The sequence below is a fragment of the Pinus tabuliformis genome, chromosome 8 (genome assembly GCF_031772625.1).
Source record: "Pinus tabuliformis cultivar Carrire ecotype Pingquan chromosome 8, CPIR1, whole genome shotgun sequence".
Classification (NCBI taxonomy): Eukaryota; Viridiplantae; Streptophyta; class Pinopsida; order Pinales; family Pinaceae; genus Pinus; species Pinus tabuliformis.
This window is the reverse complement of record NC_142294.1, coordinates 156,836,067-156,852,675: the sequence shown is the minus strand read 5'-3', so window position 1 is coordinate 156,852,675 and position 16,609 is coordinate 156,836,067. Positions and strand designations below refer to the sequence as shown.

Genomic DNA, 16,609 nt, shown 5'->3' with positions numbered 1-16,609 from the left:
AGATCCAGCACTGAGCAAAGAGGCCAAAAGTTCCACTTGGCAGCAATTCGAATCCCCTTGAAGGGATTACGCAGTCCTTGCCGAGAAGTAGAGATTCCGAGGAAATCTCTCTCTGAGAGAGTCAAAAGAGATAGAAGTAGCAGGTATCTCTATTTCTTGGTGATTTTATGATCATTTTTAAATCTCTATTAATCTAACAATCAGATCTAAGTGTGCTGAAGTTATCATACAGGATTTGGGCGTTTGGGGAAGTCCTCCACTAGACCAACTGACTCTCAGTTTACATAATCTAAAAAGCCCACAGTTTTTAATTTATAAACTTATCTTATAAAATATTTTATTGGCAAAGTTGTTTTAAACTTGTACCTCTTTAAAATTTCAAATTTATTTCTAAACTTGTTCAAAAATTGTTTAAATCTGGCTAATAGAGGGCTTTGATCTACAGATCTATTAGATCTGTAAAAATTATTGTAGATTTGTAAATATCAAATTTTTTAATTCATTGGGATTTTGGGTATTTCATATTTTTGTATATACATGCTTTGGAGTTTTTTCTATCTTTTGTTTGTGCAGGGACAGATTTGAAAATTGCAGGGGATTTTTGTGGATTCTGGAAAGAAATCTAAGCCCCAGAGGGCATCTCTATTTTGTTTGCAGGTTGAACATAAATTTCAAGAAGATCGTGGGCAAAAAAAATTTAGGGCCTTGAGGCCCTACGCTGGCCATCTCCAGCCTCTTTCTCGGCCTCCCCTCTTTCACCAAAATTCTCTCACTAATGTTTCCTAAATTTTCCCCATAAATTTCCCTAAAAATTTAACAAATTTTAACAAAAAATTTCTGAGTTTGACATTTGCATTGGAGAATTTTCAGTGACTTGGGCAGCCCATCTTCAAGTGTCTTCAAGCCCCTAGGGGCTGACTGGTGCACATCCTCTAAACCCTTACCTCTTTCATTGATCTAATTGAAAGAAATATTAACACTACATAAAATTTTAGTTATCTAAAATTTAGCAGCAAATTAGTTTGCATCTTTCACTGCATTACATTTCAGAAATATAATTACTTTCAGAAACTTTTGCATGCTATTTTCTGAATATTATTTCACTGTTTTTTCAGTAATTTTTTGAGTTTTTTAGATCAAATACATCAATAGATCAGAGAGAATTAAACTCAAAAATTTTCTGAATTTAGCAGTACATTTAATTTACATTTTTACTGTTGTATAATTGCAGAAATAGAAGTTAGCTTTAGTAACTTTTGCAAACAAATTTCTGAAAATTGTTTTATTGTTGTTCAGTGGTTTATTTCTGAGTTTTTTAGATCAAATACATCAATAGATCAGAAAGAATTAAACTCAAAAAATTTCTGAATTGTAGTTATCAGTTTGTCATTTAAAATTTTCTATTGTTATACATAGAAATTTCTAAATATTGCATGGTTACAAGACTGTTGTTTTAGAATATATTGTTAGTTTTAACATTTGATGTAAGAGAAGATTATTAGACTGATATTTCATTAATGTATATGAATTTAAAACATTTAATTTAATTTCTAAAATTTATTTACTTTTTTACATGCTTATGCAAGTAGGACTAATCTAGTTTTACTTATGCATCTAATGATCTTGATTGAGTATTTCATACAAATGAATTTTTGAATTTAAAGGTGTTTTATTCCAGCATTTTACATTTCAGTCCATTGTGCATTTCAGTAATTATTTGTGCAGATTTTACATTTTGCAGTGTTGGTATAAGTACCTGCTTTCACATTTAGATCACCACATTTTTTAGCCTTAAGTTAAGTAACATTTAAGACATATTTCAGAAATAATTTTAAGCATTCATTTAATTAAAATTAACCAAGTCACTGCATTTCACATAGTTTTAAATTTTGCATTTACATATGAGACAGTTGAGTCTTTTCAATAGTCATTTCCCATCCTTTACTTGAACCTTATTTTCTTCGCAAGATAGTTGACTCCACAAGGCACTAGTATCACTTTCTTCAAATCATTTTTGAATCTTTAAAATCTTGCGCAATCTAAACAAGTATTGGTTGCTTAGTTGTGTCTCCCAGGTTGGTTGGTTCCCAACTAGTCTTTCATTTTTTCCATTTCCATAGGGTCTACCCCCCTTAGTCTGCTATTGGGTGACAACTCAAACAGAGTGATTAGGGATCAGTGTGACAGCCCCTGATCTGAGCCGTTGTCGCGGTGCCTAGACATTGTGTGCGACAACATCTTTTGGCATCATTGTCGGGGACCAGTTTATTGGACCTTGGCTTTGCAACATTCGTCTTAATCATCTTTATCTTCCCAATCTTTCATCATTTCTTATCCCATCAAAACCACATTTTCTAGCGCCATTATATTTCTTCATCTTTTCATAACCTTATTTTTTTTCTCTCACTAATCCTTTCATTTTCTCTATCTGCACCTTTAGCACCTAGACATTTCGGTTGGTTTCTTGTTTGGGTGGTGACTCCACTTATTCATCCATTATTTCTCAGACAAGAAGCCCTCCCTAATATCTAGTTGCTTCTCTATTAAAATTGGAAACTAGGGCCAAACAACATGTAGGTCATCTTATTAATGGCAGCTGATATTTTTCTTGGATCCCTCTCATCGAAAGGCGTAGGATTGATCTAAAGATCATCCGATTCCGATAAGTATTCATAGAGATATGAATTTATTTGTGTTATGGGACAATTCGTCAAGGTCAGCCAACAACCAAATAAACCCCACTTATGCTCAACGTTTTAGTATAAATAGAGGTGCCTTGAAAGTCATTTGTACACAGTGCCCACATCCTCTTGGTGATCTCTTCCTCTCCACTTGTCTTTGGGTTTTGATGGGAGGAGAGATCTAAAGAGGATACGCTTCCCTAGAAGATGCCCTAGATCCTAACACTATCATGGAGGAGATTTTAATGCAGTAAAGGAATCCTACATAACGCAGCAAGGAGAGCTCTAATTACTGGTCTAAAAGAGAAGAACTACATTGCCCTATACACAGCCCTATGGAGAAGCCCTAATGTTTCCCTATGTAGAAGCCCTAACACTGCCATATGGGGAAGCCCTAACATAACCTATGAAGAGGTATACACAGTCAAGAAGGGCAGCAATGTAAGCCCTCAACGCAGCCTAGAAAAGGGTCTCTACCCTAAATGGATGCCCTAGAACCTTAACGTAGTCTATGGATTTCCCTAACCGCAGCAAGAGAGGGAGGCTTTAAGACAGAGTGGAGGAGGACTGAGTTCCTCAATGGAGGCCGAGTTAATTGCTGGAGCAGTAGCTTGTTTTTGTGACAACAATGATATAGTGTTGCAATATTCAAGGGGCAGCTGTAAGATGTTGGAACATCAATGATATAGTGCTGCAATATTCAAGGGACAGTTGTAAGATGATGTGACAGCAATGATATAATGCTGCAATGATCAAAGGGACAGCTGCAAGATGATGGGACAGCAATGATATAGTGCTGCAATATTCAAGGGGCAGTTGTAAGATGTTGGGACAGCGATGCTATAGCGTTGTAATATTCAAAGGACAACTGTAAGATGATGGGGCAACAATGATGTAATGCTGCAATGATCAAAGGAACAGTTGCAAGATGATGGGACAGGAATGATATAGTGTTGCAATATTCAAGGGACAACTACAAGATGATGGGACAGCAATGATATAATGTTGCAATGATCAAAGGGACAGTTGCAAAATGATGGGACAACAATGATATAATGCTGCAATGATCAAAGGGACAGTTGTAAGATGTTGGGACAACCATATGATGAGATAAAACAATAATGGGACAACAGTATAGTACTTGGTGCAGCAAGTACACGAAGCAAGCAATAGTACAACAAGCATGCAAAGGACAGCAAGCATGCAAGGTACGGCAAGCAAGCACATAATGGCAACATGGTGCAACAATGGCACATGATGCAATACAGTGATGGGTACAGTCATGACTGATGAAGCATGATGAAATGCAGCATAGTGATGATGGGTGCAGCATGGTGCAGCACGGTGAGGTGCAGCATGATGACGAGATGCATCACAATGATAGGTGAAGGAGTCACCTTCGGGAATCGGTTGAAGTAGCATGTCTTCAACTGATCTCATGTATCATCTTCTTAGAAATGATCTATGCTCTTATCTAGATAAGTCAAAATGTTGACTTCTATTGTAAATGTACTATCTATCTCTCTCTCTCTACTGAACTATTGAAGATCATATAAGAAGAATTGACGAAGGGTTCCCCACATTGCGGTTTGTCCCTGGCTAGCGCCACATCTTGTGTCCTCTTGTCTTGGCTTGTTTTCTGCGATTTATATTTATGTTCTATTTGCAGTTTACTTTAACGCTGATGTGATTGCTAATTTAGAAAAGATATTGAGCTAACTGTGAAAATTGAAATAAATTGCTCTAGAATAGAACATACCTAAACTTAACATGGTATCAGAGGTGAGGTAAAGACAAAGCCCAAGCAAGAGTGAAAGAGCAATCACCGAAGACAGTTGGGAAAGGACAAAAGGATCAATAGATTCCTCATCCCTCTTCTAATTCCCCAAAGGTGAAATCGAAGCAGAGAATATTATCAGGACGGCGCAGCGGAAGTTCCCGATGGCCTACCTAAAGATCACTTCAAAGGGAAGTCCAGATCTAAGGAAAGGCAGATGCCTTGGTTGTAATAAGTTTGGCCATTACACGAAGGAGTGTCCAAGGTAGGGACACATCACTTGATGATGATAACAATCATTCCAGGGACATCTTCAATGATCAGAGGAATGACAAGCAATGCAGGTCATCAAGGAAACAGCCGACTCTTCAGAGAAAGCAAGGAACCCCAGGTATGAACAATCAAATGTTGTTTCTGATAAGATAAAGAAGCGTTATCTTGTATTGGCCCTCTCCTTCAGATTCTTTGGGAATCTGGCTTATTGATTGTAGTGCTTCAAGGCACCTCATCGGATAGAAGGGTGCTCTCTCGAATCTGGTAGAGATGGAAACAACTGTGGAATTATACTTGGAGTCGATGCCACCTATCCGGAAAGGGTGTAGGAAATGTTACCCCTCAATTGAATGAGGGTAACTCGATTCATTTACAAAATCTCTTTTATGTACCTGATCGCAAGAAGAACCTGGTGTCCATTTCGGCAATGGAAGTCAAAGGTTTCAGGGTGGCATTCATCGATGGAAAGGTATGTGTTTGAAAATAGAATATGCTTTTACTCATGGGTTCAGGGTTGGCAATTTGTATCAAGTTGCAGGATGGTCCATTGGGGACCATGTCAATTGACATATCTCATCTATAACACCGGAGGTCTACTTATGGGGCCCTACCTGATGTGAGTTAGATGGTGACAGGGATGCCTAAATTCAAGAAGAGCATGAAGGTACATGTCTAAGATGTACCAAAGGAAAATCCTACAAGGGGACCATTCCCCTCATGTAGCAGGTCCACAGGTTTGGAACAACCCGAGGAGTTTGAGATTCATGATCGGGAATCTCATGTATAAAGGTGGAAGAAAGCCCTCTATGGCTTGAAGCAAATCACCCCGGGTTTGATATGAGAGGATTGATAGCTGTCAGATGAAGCTGAGATTCACTAAGAGTGAAGCCAATCCAAACCATTGTTTGAAGGTTGTGGATGATAGACCTCTCATACCGGCACCTTCTAAGAACGATCTATTTCTGATAGGTGCATACCCTCTCACTTGCAGAAGTAAGAGTTAGTTGGATTCCGGATGTGGAATGGTAAACTGCAAGCCCGTGACTACCTCGAGGATCTTAACTTTCAGAAGTTATATGGTGATGATGCTGGACCAGATTTAGAAAATGCCTCTGAGTTTCATAAACTCATTTGCATTGATGTTCTTGGTAAACTTTCGTCCGAATATATGTTTTGCAATTAGCACGGTCAGCTCATATTTGGTTGAACCTCACTGGATTGGTGCCAAGAATCTTCTTAGATATCTTCGGGGCACAATCTCTCATGGATTGAGATACACTGTCAGAAATATGAAGCTGCATGATTATCTGAATGCTGACTGGGCAAACAATGTGGAGAATCACTAGAGCACTTCTCAGTGCTGGTTCTCTTTGGATTCTGCTTCGATATCATGGATGAGCAGGAAGTGGAAGTCGGTTGCTATAAGCACCACCGAGACCGAATACATAGCTACGAGTATGATCTCGTGTGAAGCTGCCTGGTTGTGGAAGCTCTTCAGTGAACTATTTGTACACATGATGAATACCACTGTGATTCTCTGTGACAACTAGGGGGGATTCGATTGTTGAGGAATCTCGTATTCGATGATTGCTCCAGCAGATAAACATCAGATACTACCTTATATGGGATATGGTAAGTCGATGAGCAAGGAGGCTCCATCACGTTGAGACTGATGTACAGGTCGCAGACATTTTGTCAAAGCCCCGGGGAAAGGTCAAATCTATGACTTTCCTGAACGACTTGGAGTCGTTAAGAGACCTTCTTATAAGGGTCATGCATGTTGCATGCATTGAGCTCTGGGAGCTCTGGGGGGCTTGGGGTACTTACTGGAGCGACATACGACCATAGGGCGACTCACCCTCCCCTAGTGGTGCACTATGTACAGGGTGAAAGGTTCAACCTTCCCCTGTGATACCCTGTGACGACTTTGGGACAGGATGATTAGTTCTCCTGTGGGCTAGGATGAATAGTTCTCATGTGGCAACTGTTGGACAGGATGATTCATTCTCCTTTGGGACAAGATGATTAGTTCTCATGTCGAGGCTTCCTACCCATGCAGTCTGGGACTCATGGGAAGTACCTTTCATCTAATCAATGAGCAGGGAAATGGGGTTAGGGACCATAGTAGTACTATCGATGGACGCATCGTTGTATCTACCGTACTCCCTATGCTAGGATGACCTCCATTGATCTGGGATCAGTATGAGTGGTTTGAGACACTCTCTTGTGATATTGATCTGGGATCAATAAAACTGACTTCGAGTCAGTAAGAGTGATATGACACACCCTCTTCAGATGAAACTGACTTCGGGTCAGTAGAGAATGGTATGAGACATTCTCGATCAATTATTCTTCTTCATGGTTCAGTAGAGCAAAGCAATGCAGAGCTCAGCAGAGCAGAGTAGAGAAGAGCAGTGATAGCAAAGATAGTACAGTCGAACATATGGATCAGTGGATGGAGTTCTCCCTAGTTGAGGGGGAGTGTTAAAATTGGCAACTAGGGTCAAACTCCATGTGGGTCATCTTATTAATGGCAGCTAATATTTTTCTTGGATCCCTCTCATCGACAGATGTAGGATTGATCTAAAGATTATCCAATTCCAATAAGTATTCATGGAGATATTAATTTATTTGTGTTATGGGACAATTCGTCAAAGTCGGCCAGCAACCAAATAAACCCCACTTGTGCTCAACGTTTTAATATGAATAGAGGTGCCTTGAAAGTCATTTGTACACACATCCTCTTGGTGATCTCTTCCTCTCCACTTGTCTTTGGGTTTTGGCGGGAGGAGAGATCCAAAGAGGATATGCTGCCCTAGAGGATGCCCTAGATCCTAATGCTATCATGGAGGAGATTTTAACACAGTAAAGGAAGCCTACATAATGTAGCAAGGAGAGATCTCATTGCTAGTCTAAAAGAGAAGCCCTACGCTATCCTATACACAGCCCTATGGAGAAGCCCTAACGCTGCCCTATGGAGAAGCCCTAACATAAACTATGAAGAGGTATACGCAATCAAGAAGGGCAGCAATGTAAGCCCTCAACACAGCCTAGAAAAGGGTCTCTACCCTAAATGGATGCCCTAGAACCTTAACGCAGTCTATGGATTTCCCTAACCGCAACAAGAGAGGGAGGCTCTAAGACAGCGTGGAGGAGGCCTGAGTTCCTCAATGGAGACCGAGTTAATTGTTGGAGCAGTAGCTTGTTTTTGGGACAACAATGATATAGTGCTGCAATATTCAAGGGGCAGCTGTAAGATGTTGGGACATCAATGATATATTGCTACAATATTCAAGGGGCAGTTGTAAGATGATGGGACAGTAATGATATAATGCTACAATGATCAAAGGGACAGCTGCAAGATGATGGGACAGCAATGATATAGTGCTGCAATATTCATGGGGCAGTGGTAAGATGTTGGGACAGCAATGATATAGTGCTGCAATATTTAGGGACAGTTGTAAGATGATGGGACAACAATGATATAATGCTGCAATGATCACAGAGACAGCTACAAGATGATGGGACAGGAATGATATAGTGTTGCAATATTCAAGGGACAGTTGCAAGATGATGGGACGGCAATGATATAATGCTGCAATGATCAAAGGGACAGCTACAAGATGATGGGACAACAATGATATAATACCTATGTTACCGGATCCGTCAACCCTGATGGCTGGATCCGCGGATCCCCGGATCAGAAACGGATTCGGATCCGGATCCGTAGAGATCCGTCCGTCTTCTCTCCGTGTGTAAATATATTGTATGTCGGAAAAATTTTCTCTCGGTGGGTAGAAAACTGTAATTCAGCACAAAATTTTTAAACAGAAATATCAACTCAAGTGAATTTCGAATGTTCAGAAATGGTTTAAAAATCCCTCCGCGAAAATAAACTGAGTTGTTGGACGTCATAATTTACATTGAAATGTATTATTTTTAATACAATATATTATAAACTTTAATTCAAGTGAATGACGCTAATGATAAGAACGAGCGGATATGAAGTCCAAGAGGGAGTTAGCGGGCCACAATTTATTTGACTGTATTATAAACTTTAATACAAAGATATATTATAAACTTTATATTATTTAATACAAATACATATTATAAACTTTATATTATTTAATACAAATATATATTATAAACTTTAATACAAAGATATATTATAAACTTTATATTATTTAATACAAATACATATTATAAACTTTAATACATGTGACGTCAAGATTATAACCTACTTCTATTTATTTAGAAGATATTTTATTTAAAGTTTAAAAAGTAAGTTTATATTTTAATAAATTTTCAAGTTTAAAAATAGTTTTTCTAAAATAAGTTTAATAATTTGCTTAATATAAATAGTTATAACTAATAATTAATGTTTAAATATTTATAAATGATACATTAATTATATTATGATTAACTTAATAATTATTTTTAAAGTATTATATTGAATTTATATATTTAAAAATTTCCATATGTTTTTTTATTTTTATATAAATTTAATTAATATTTATAAATGATACCTTAGGAATGAATTATATAATAATTATTTATTGTATATAAAAATTACATATTAAAAAATTATGTTTTTAATTTTATATTTATATAAATTTTAATTCTAAAAATTATAAAATATTTTATATTTGCTTGTACTTGCCGTTTCCGGATCCTAGCTTTTCAAAAAACTGGCGGATCCGTATCCGAATCCGGATCCGGATCTGTATCCGGATTCGTATTCTGGTAACTTAGTATAATACTGCAATGATCAAAGAGACGGTTGTAAGACGTTGGGACAACCATATGATGAGACACAACAATAATGGGACAACAGTATGGTACTTGGTGCAGCGAGTACACAAAGCAAGCAATAGTACAACAAGCATGCAAGGTACAACGAGCAAGCACATAATGGCAACATGATGCAGTACAGTGATGGGTACAGTGATGATTGATGAAGCATGATGAGATGCAGCATAGTGATGATGGGTGCAGCATGGTGCAGCACGGTGAGGTGCAGCATGATGACGAGATGCAGCACAATGATAAGTGAAGGAGTCACCTTGGAGAATCAATTGAAGCAGCATGTCTTCAACTGATTTCATGTATATCTTCTTAGAAATGATCTATTCTCTTATCTAGATAAGTCAAAGTGTTGACTTCTGTTGTAAATGTACTATCTATCTCTCTCTCTCTCCTGAACTATTGAAGATCATATAAGAAGAATTGACGAAGGGTTCCCCACATTGGGGTTTGTCCCTGGCTAGCGCCACATCTTGTGTCCTCTTGTCTTGGCGTGTCTTCTGCGATTTATATTTATGTTCTATGTGCAGTTACTTTAACGCTGATGTCATTGCTAATCTGGAAAAGATATTGAGCTAAGTTGTGAAAATTGAAATAAATTGCTCTAGCGTAGAACATACCTAAACTTAACATTCTCCCTGACTAACCTTTTGATTTTTTTCTTTTGGATGTTGGAGCTAGATTCATGTTCAAGTGGCGACACCACTTATTTCATTTTTTTTAAGAATTTCTGCTAGAAGCTCGCTTCTTGTGGATCTATTGATTTTCTTGAGCAAGGATCTCTCTCTCTAGCATCCATTTGGCCCCTCCTTTTCCCTTTGAGCAAGACATCATGGACTTGTTCGCCCCTTGTAACTTTGCTAACATTCAAGGTTATCCAAATGACCTTCCTAACAATGGCCTTGACAAGTTGCCTTCTTTCCAAGGAAATAATGCGGTTAGTGCTACGGCTCATCTAAAAGATTTTAGCTCTTGGTTGGGTAAATATGCTGGAGGTGCTGACTATAATCATGAAGATGTGAAAATGAGCCTCTTTGTTCTTTCCTTAGAGGAAGATGCTCTGGATTGGTTTTTAGAAAAGCCTGATAATTCGTTTAATTCATTGCAATCGATTATTAATGCCTTTAAGGACAAGTATGGAGACAAAAGAGAAGAAAGACATTTGGTTAAAGCTATCAGCGTCATAGAGAAGAAAGAAAATGAAACCGTAGAGGAATTTAATAAGAGGTTTAATGGTATTATTAAAGAATTACCTCAAGATTATAGACCTCCTGCCAGGTCTCTTTTGGATTTTTATGTTGATGCCTTTGATGTTGATACTTCTTATGAGTTGAGGCGAGCTAAAACTAATGATTATATGGCTGCCCAGGTTTTAACTGAGGAAATTGAAAAAGATAAGAAAGCATCTGGGAAGATTGAAATTTCAGGGTTTGATGAGGATCTAAGTAAATCGAAAGGATCCAGTGAATCTGATGATGACCCTATGCAAATACTGATGTAGAAACTTGAAAGCACGGAACTTAATCAAACAAAGTTAATATCTAATAATGCTAAGGAAATGAGTGTGATTCAGGCTAGGTTGGTCCAAATGGAAAGATCTCAAGCACAGAGTTTCCAACCTAGAAATAATAATAATACCTCGCATAAGAAAGGCCCATCTAATGAGCAGAGACCACCAAATCCACTTGAGTCTGCCAATCTTCTGGATGAGGCTCCGCCTTATTGTAGGGCCTATGATGCTCTTCATGAAGAGGCTACTTGCCATGTTGTCAAAAAAATCATAGATAGTAGAATGGCAGGGACGAGCAATCAAATTAATCTTGTTGATAAGGAATATCATTTGCCTATAGAAGATCATGAACATCCTCGCAGAATTAAGGACATACAACTCAACTATACACAAATGATTCAGAACATTGAAGTTAACCAGATTAATCTTCAAAATAGGATACAAGCCATGGAAGCAGATCATGACAAAGAAAGGACTTCCATTCAAAATTGTTTACTTGTCATGAAAGTAAAACATGCTAAGGAAATGGAAACCATGAAAGCTAATCATGACAGAGAAATGAGCTCTATGCAAAATTGTTTGATGACCATAAAAGTTGATAATGACAAAGTAATAAAAGATGTGGAAGCTGGTCAGATATGTCTTCAGAATAAGTTATTGACCATGGAGGAAAACCATGCCAAGGAAGTCAGTGCTATGAAGGTTGAACACTCAAACCAGAGGGATGCCATAACAATTGAAAAGATCACTCTTCAGAATAAGTTGCAAGTAATGGAAAAGATACAGATACAAGAATTTCAGCATGGGTCGGAGGATGAAAAAAACAAAGAAACGTCAACAGATCGTAAGCTTCCCTGTCTACTGCAACAAGCTCCATCTTATTATGAAAAGGTCATTTATTCCATTGAAAAGTGGCTAATTGAAGGTGACCTAGATAAATGGTTGATAAGAATCAATTTGATGCTTGCGAGGTTGACCCACCAATGATAACAGATCAGGTTCATGAAAATAAAGAAGCGCAGGTTACAGAATTCTTGAACATTCCAAATTTTCCATATGAGCGTTTTTCGGATCAAGAAGGAAGTTATGCATCGACCATGTCATCATCAACATCACATCCTAACGAAAGCAAACATACAAAGCAGAAGAGAAGAAGGAAGAGATTTGATACAACTGATGGCCGAGAACAACACAACATTGGGATAAGTCAAAGTCCTTCGATATACAAGATTAAGCATGGCACATCAAAGAAACAACCCATTGATCTGCTTGAAAGTCCGCAGATGCTCAGTATGCACTATATTGAACACATCTAATGCCGTAAGGGCATCCTTTGTATTGTATCTCTAAACTTACACCTTGTCATTTTAGCATATTATTTATGTTCTTAGATTATTTCATGTTTGTAGAATTGTTACAGAGCTTCTATTTTATATAATGTTATATGATGATTTTTGGATTATATTTGAATGGACGCTACTTATGTCATTCTGTGTTTTCTTTGGGTGCAAATTCTGGATTCTCACATTCCTTCGATGAAGCAACATGTCCCCAAGTAGAGCCAGATGTTGACCACTCCATGTCAACTACCCCATAGCTATACATCTTTTCGCGCATGGATTTCCATCATGTCTGAGCACTCAGATGATCCACAGATTCATCATTATCAGCTATATGTACACTGGAGTTTTGTAAACCCATTCTACATTTTGTAATGTAAATGATCCTAGTAAGACAAATGTATGTAACAACCTAAGTAAATTTATTTTTCTGATGATGATTTCTATCCTAGGAGGTTTTTAGTCTCACTGATTCATGTGTGTTTCTAAACACGGATGATCGGCAGAGTTTTCCCTTCAGCCTCACCCCAAAGCTAGGGTGGATTTTGTCATCAAGATTTTAAATGAGTCCTAGTGTTATTTATCGAGTCTCTGTAAAAGTGATTTGAGAATAATTCTAACTATTTGGTTAAATTATTTTATTACAAGTCACTTAGTCTACTAAATCATATTTTTTGTCGCAGAAATGGGTAATTATTGAGGGCCTATAATGAACGGGTGTTCCTCCTTAATGGGTTAGAAATGTAATATTTCATATAAAAAATATTTAGTGCGTGGTCCCTCATAGTTAGACACCATGGCTAAATATTAGAGGGTTGGAAAAAAATAATAATCCCCTCATGAGTCAATTAATTAAAATTTCTGGCTAAAATAGATGAAAATGTTAAAGCCATAGATTTAATTAATTTAGATCTTAGGAAAAATTAAATTCTCTAACATTTAAAATTCGTGGGTTTTAAAGTTTTTAATTTTTGGAGGTCCCCGGCCAATGGAATATTGAAAATTTCAAGATATTTTGAAACCTTGGGCCATAGTAGTTAAGACAAAGTCAACTTTTTGTCGTAATTAACTCAAAATAATAATTTTTGAGTTAATTAAAAGGAAATTAAAAGTGATTAGAATTTCCTCAAAAAGTAACTTTATTTCAACGGTGATAATTAAAAGATCATTTGATCTTCATCAATGGTTGAGATTGCTTTGACAGGGATCAAGCCAACTAGTCGTTGGATAATTTTTCTATAAATGAGAAGCCTCTCTCCATTATTTGGATCCGATTCTGAATCGTGTACTTTCTCTAAGAAAGCTCTTGTAACTTTTTCTAGTTAATAAAATGCAGAGACTTTGGGGTTTCAGATTGTGGTGTCCCTCTTTCAGATTTATGTGGTAATATTGTTCTTAATACTTTGTTGTTTTTATTTGCATTTGCTAGTTAATAGCCTTTGAGGATTGATTTTTGTACAGGTATCTTGTACAGATTTCTAAGTTTTTAGAATATCATTTTGATTTGATAAAAGTAGCAAGTATCTCTATTTCTTGATGATTTTATGATTATTTTTAAATCTCTATTAATCTAACAATCAGATCCAAGTGTGCAAAAGTTATCATTCAAGATTTGGGCATTTGGGGAAGTCCTCAGTTGGATCAACTAACTCTCAGTTTACATAATCTAAAGAGCCCACTGTTTTTAATTTATGAAGTTATCTTATAAAATATTTTATTTGCAGGGTTGTTCTTAGACTTGTACCTCTTTAAAATTTCAAATTTATTTCTAAATTTGTGCAAAATTTGTTTAAATCTAGCTAATAGAGGGCTTTGATTTGCAGATCTACTAGATCTATAGAATATTATTGTAGATTTGTAAATATCAATTTTTTTAATTCATTGGGGTTTTAAATATTTCATATTTTTGTATATACATGCTTTGGGTTTTTGTCTATCTTTTGTTTGTGCATGAACAGATCTGAAAATTGTAGGATATTTTTGTGGATTCAAGAGAGAAATCAACCCCAGAGGGCATCTCCATTTTGTTTGCAGGTTGAAGATAAATTTCAAAAAAATCGTGGGCAAATTTTTTTTAGGGCCTTGAGGCCCTGAGCTAGCCATCTCCAGCCTCTTTCTCGGCCTCTCTTTCAGCCTGACGGTCTACCCTCTTTCACCAAAATTCTCTCACTAATGTTTCCAAAATTTTCTCCATAAATTTCCCTAAAAATTTTAACAAATTTTAACAAAAAAATTTTGAGTTTGGCATTTGCATTGGAGAATGTTCAGTGACTTGGGCAGCCCATCTTCAAGTGTCTTCAAGCCCCTAGGAGCTGACTGATGCACATCCTCTAAACCCTTACCTCTTTCACTGAACTAATTGAAAGCAAGATTAACACTGCATAAAATTTTAGTTATCTGAAAGTTAGCAGCAAATTAGCTTGCATCTTTCACTGCATGGGTGCCATAATGAAGAGTAGGAGTCTACGACCCTCAAAAGTGATGGAAAAGGGGTTGGTCCCTTGTTCTCCAAACAATAAACCTGTGGTGCTCCCAATGGGTGTGGGGGCACAATAATAACCTCATGGGTCTCCAAATGAGTCGAAGATGCATGTAGATCGTCTGCAAGGGCTCTGATGATGGTGTAGGGGATGCCACATCATCCTACAAGTCCTGGGTCAGCTGCCAAGTGCATGGTACATCTGTGGGGCTGGCTGGGCAAAGGTGAACCAGGTGCATCTTCCTCATCCAATGGGAGTATCTCAAGCATCTTTGACCATCCTCGAGGATCCATGGAGTGTTGTCTATTGTTGTGGAGGCCCATGGCTCTCAACACACACCCTACATGTGCAAATGTAGCCCTCTGGAGGATTAAGACATTGTATAGGGAGACCAAACCCAAGATGGAGATCATTTGCAATCCTGCATAAGATCCAATGCGTCTCCTAGCCTTCCAGTACAGCAAATCATTAAGGAAATCGAGTAATGAGCTTACCAACCATGGACCACAGGTGGGGACTTCATAATGGCCTGCCCTTCCATAATGGGCTTCGGGATGTGCCAATGTCTCCTAAACTCCAAATGGGGTTAACCAAGTATCCTATTAGGTGATTTCTACTTCTAAAGGGGATAATATGTTCAAGGTACATCCTTCAAAAGGTAGTGTCATGTGACAAATAGGTGAATGAAGTAGGGGATGAGAAGGGGCAGCCCTGGGTCACATGTTGGGGTACAAGGGTAGCTAATAAGAGGGAAGCCCACACCTGGGTTTATAATGTATAGGAGAGAGAAATTGTGGTACATGAGGTGCCCCGACCTTGATTTTTCCACCCTTCTTTATATGTCTTTTTCATTTTTATGATTCTCTTTGATTAACTTCTCAGGGCTGAAGGGGTAAGAGCATGATGCATAAGATATAGCAGTGAATATCCCCTTTTAAAGGTAAGGCGGTTCATCGCCCACCAGGGATTAGGACAATCATGGGTTCCTATATGATGATGGAAGCTCATAAAACTTGTAGGAACCAAGGTGATGGCCATGATGATGGGGTAGAGCTCATGTATTGGCTTTTGCCCACGTGCTAAATGTGTCCGTCCAAACCATCTTTTGCATTTTGTGGTACATTTTCCTGTTGAATGTGGCCAAATATGCTTTTGTCTTTCTTTTTAGTTGCATTGACCTCCAGGCATTGTTTCGGGCCTGACCCAAGGTGTGGGCAAGGGGAAGGGGCGAGCGAGCCCTATGTGGAGCCAGTGGAGGAATGTGGGTCTGGGTGGGAGAAATGATGAATGGGGTAATAATGCATGGAAAGGAGGTAATATAAGCAGATAAGGGAGCAGGACCATGCAACCAAAATGGGGTTTCCATAAAATACCATCCCTAAAGCCAAATGGTTAGTAAAAGAGATCCCGCCGGACTAGAAAGCAAGGTTAATATTCAAAAGGGCTCTAGGGGACAAGGGCACAAACTTCACCCATTCTTTCCACTGAATCCCCCCATTAATCCATGCCCAGAAGTGTTCATGATAAGCAAACTACAATACTCAATTACCAAATGACAAGGCATACCTTTAGGTTTGGGGGGTGCACCTTCAAACATACAATCATGGCAGATGGGATAGGGGCCACATGGTTGGCTCAGGTGGCGGAGAAATGGCACAATGAGCTAGTTAGTCGCTGCAAGGGGTTGCTCGCTGCCGGCTGAGAACCATCTTGGAGAAAGAAAAAAAGTCTCCTAGAGATATCAC

General features: G+C 38.1%; 1 protein-coding gene across 3 annotated transcripts in view; it reads right to left on the bottom strand.

Annotated features, from left to right (window-relative positions):
- Positions 1-16,609, bottom strand: part of LOC149234612 (glycerol kinase) — an 80,059-nt gene that overhangs the window by 38,550 nt on the left and 24,900 nt on the right. The window lies entirely within an intron of this gene.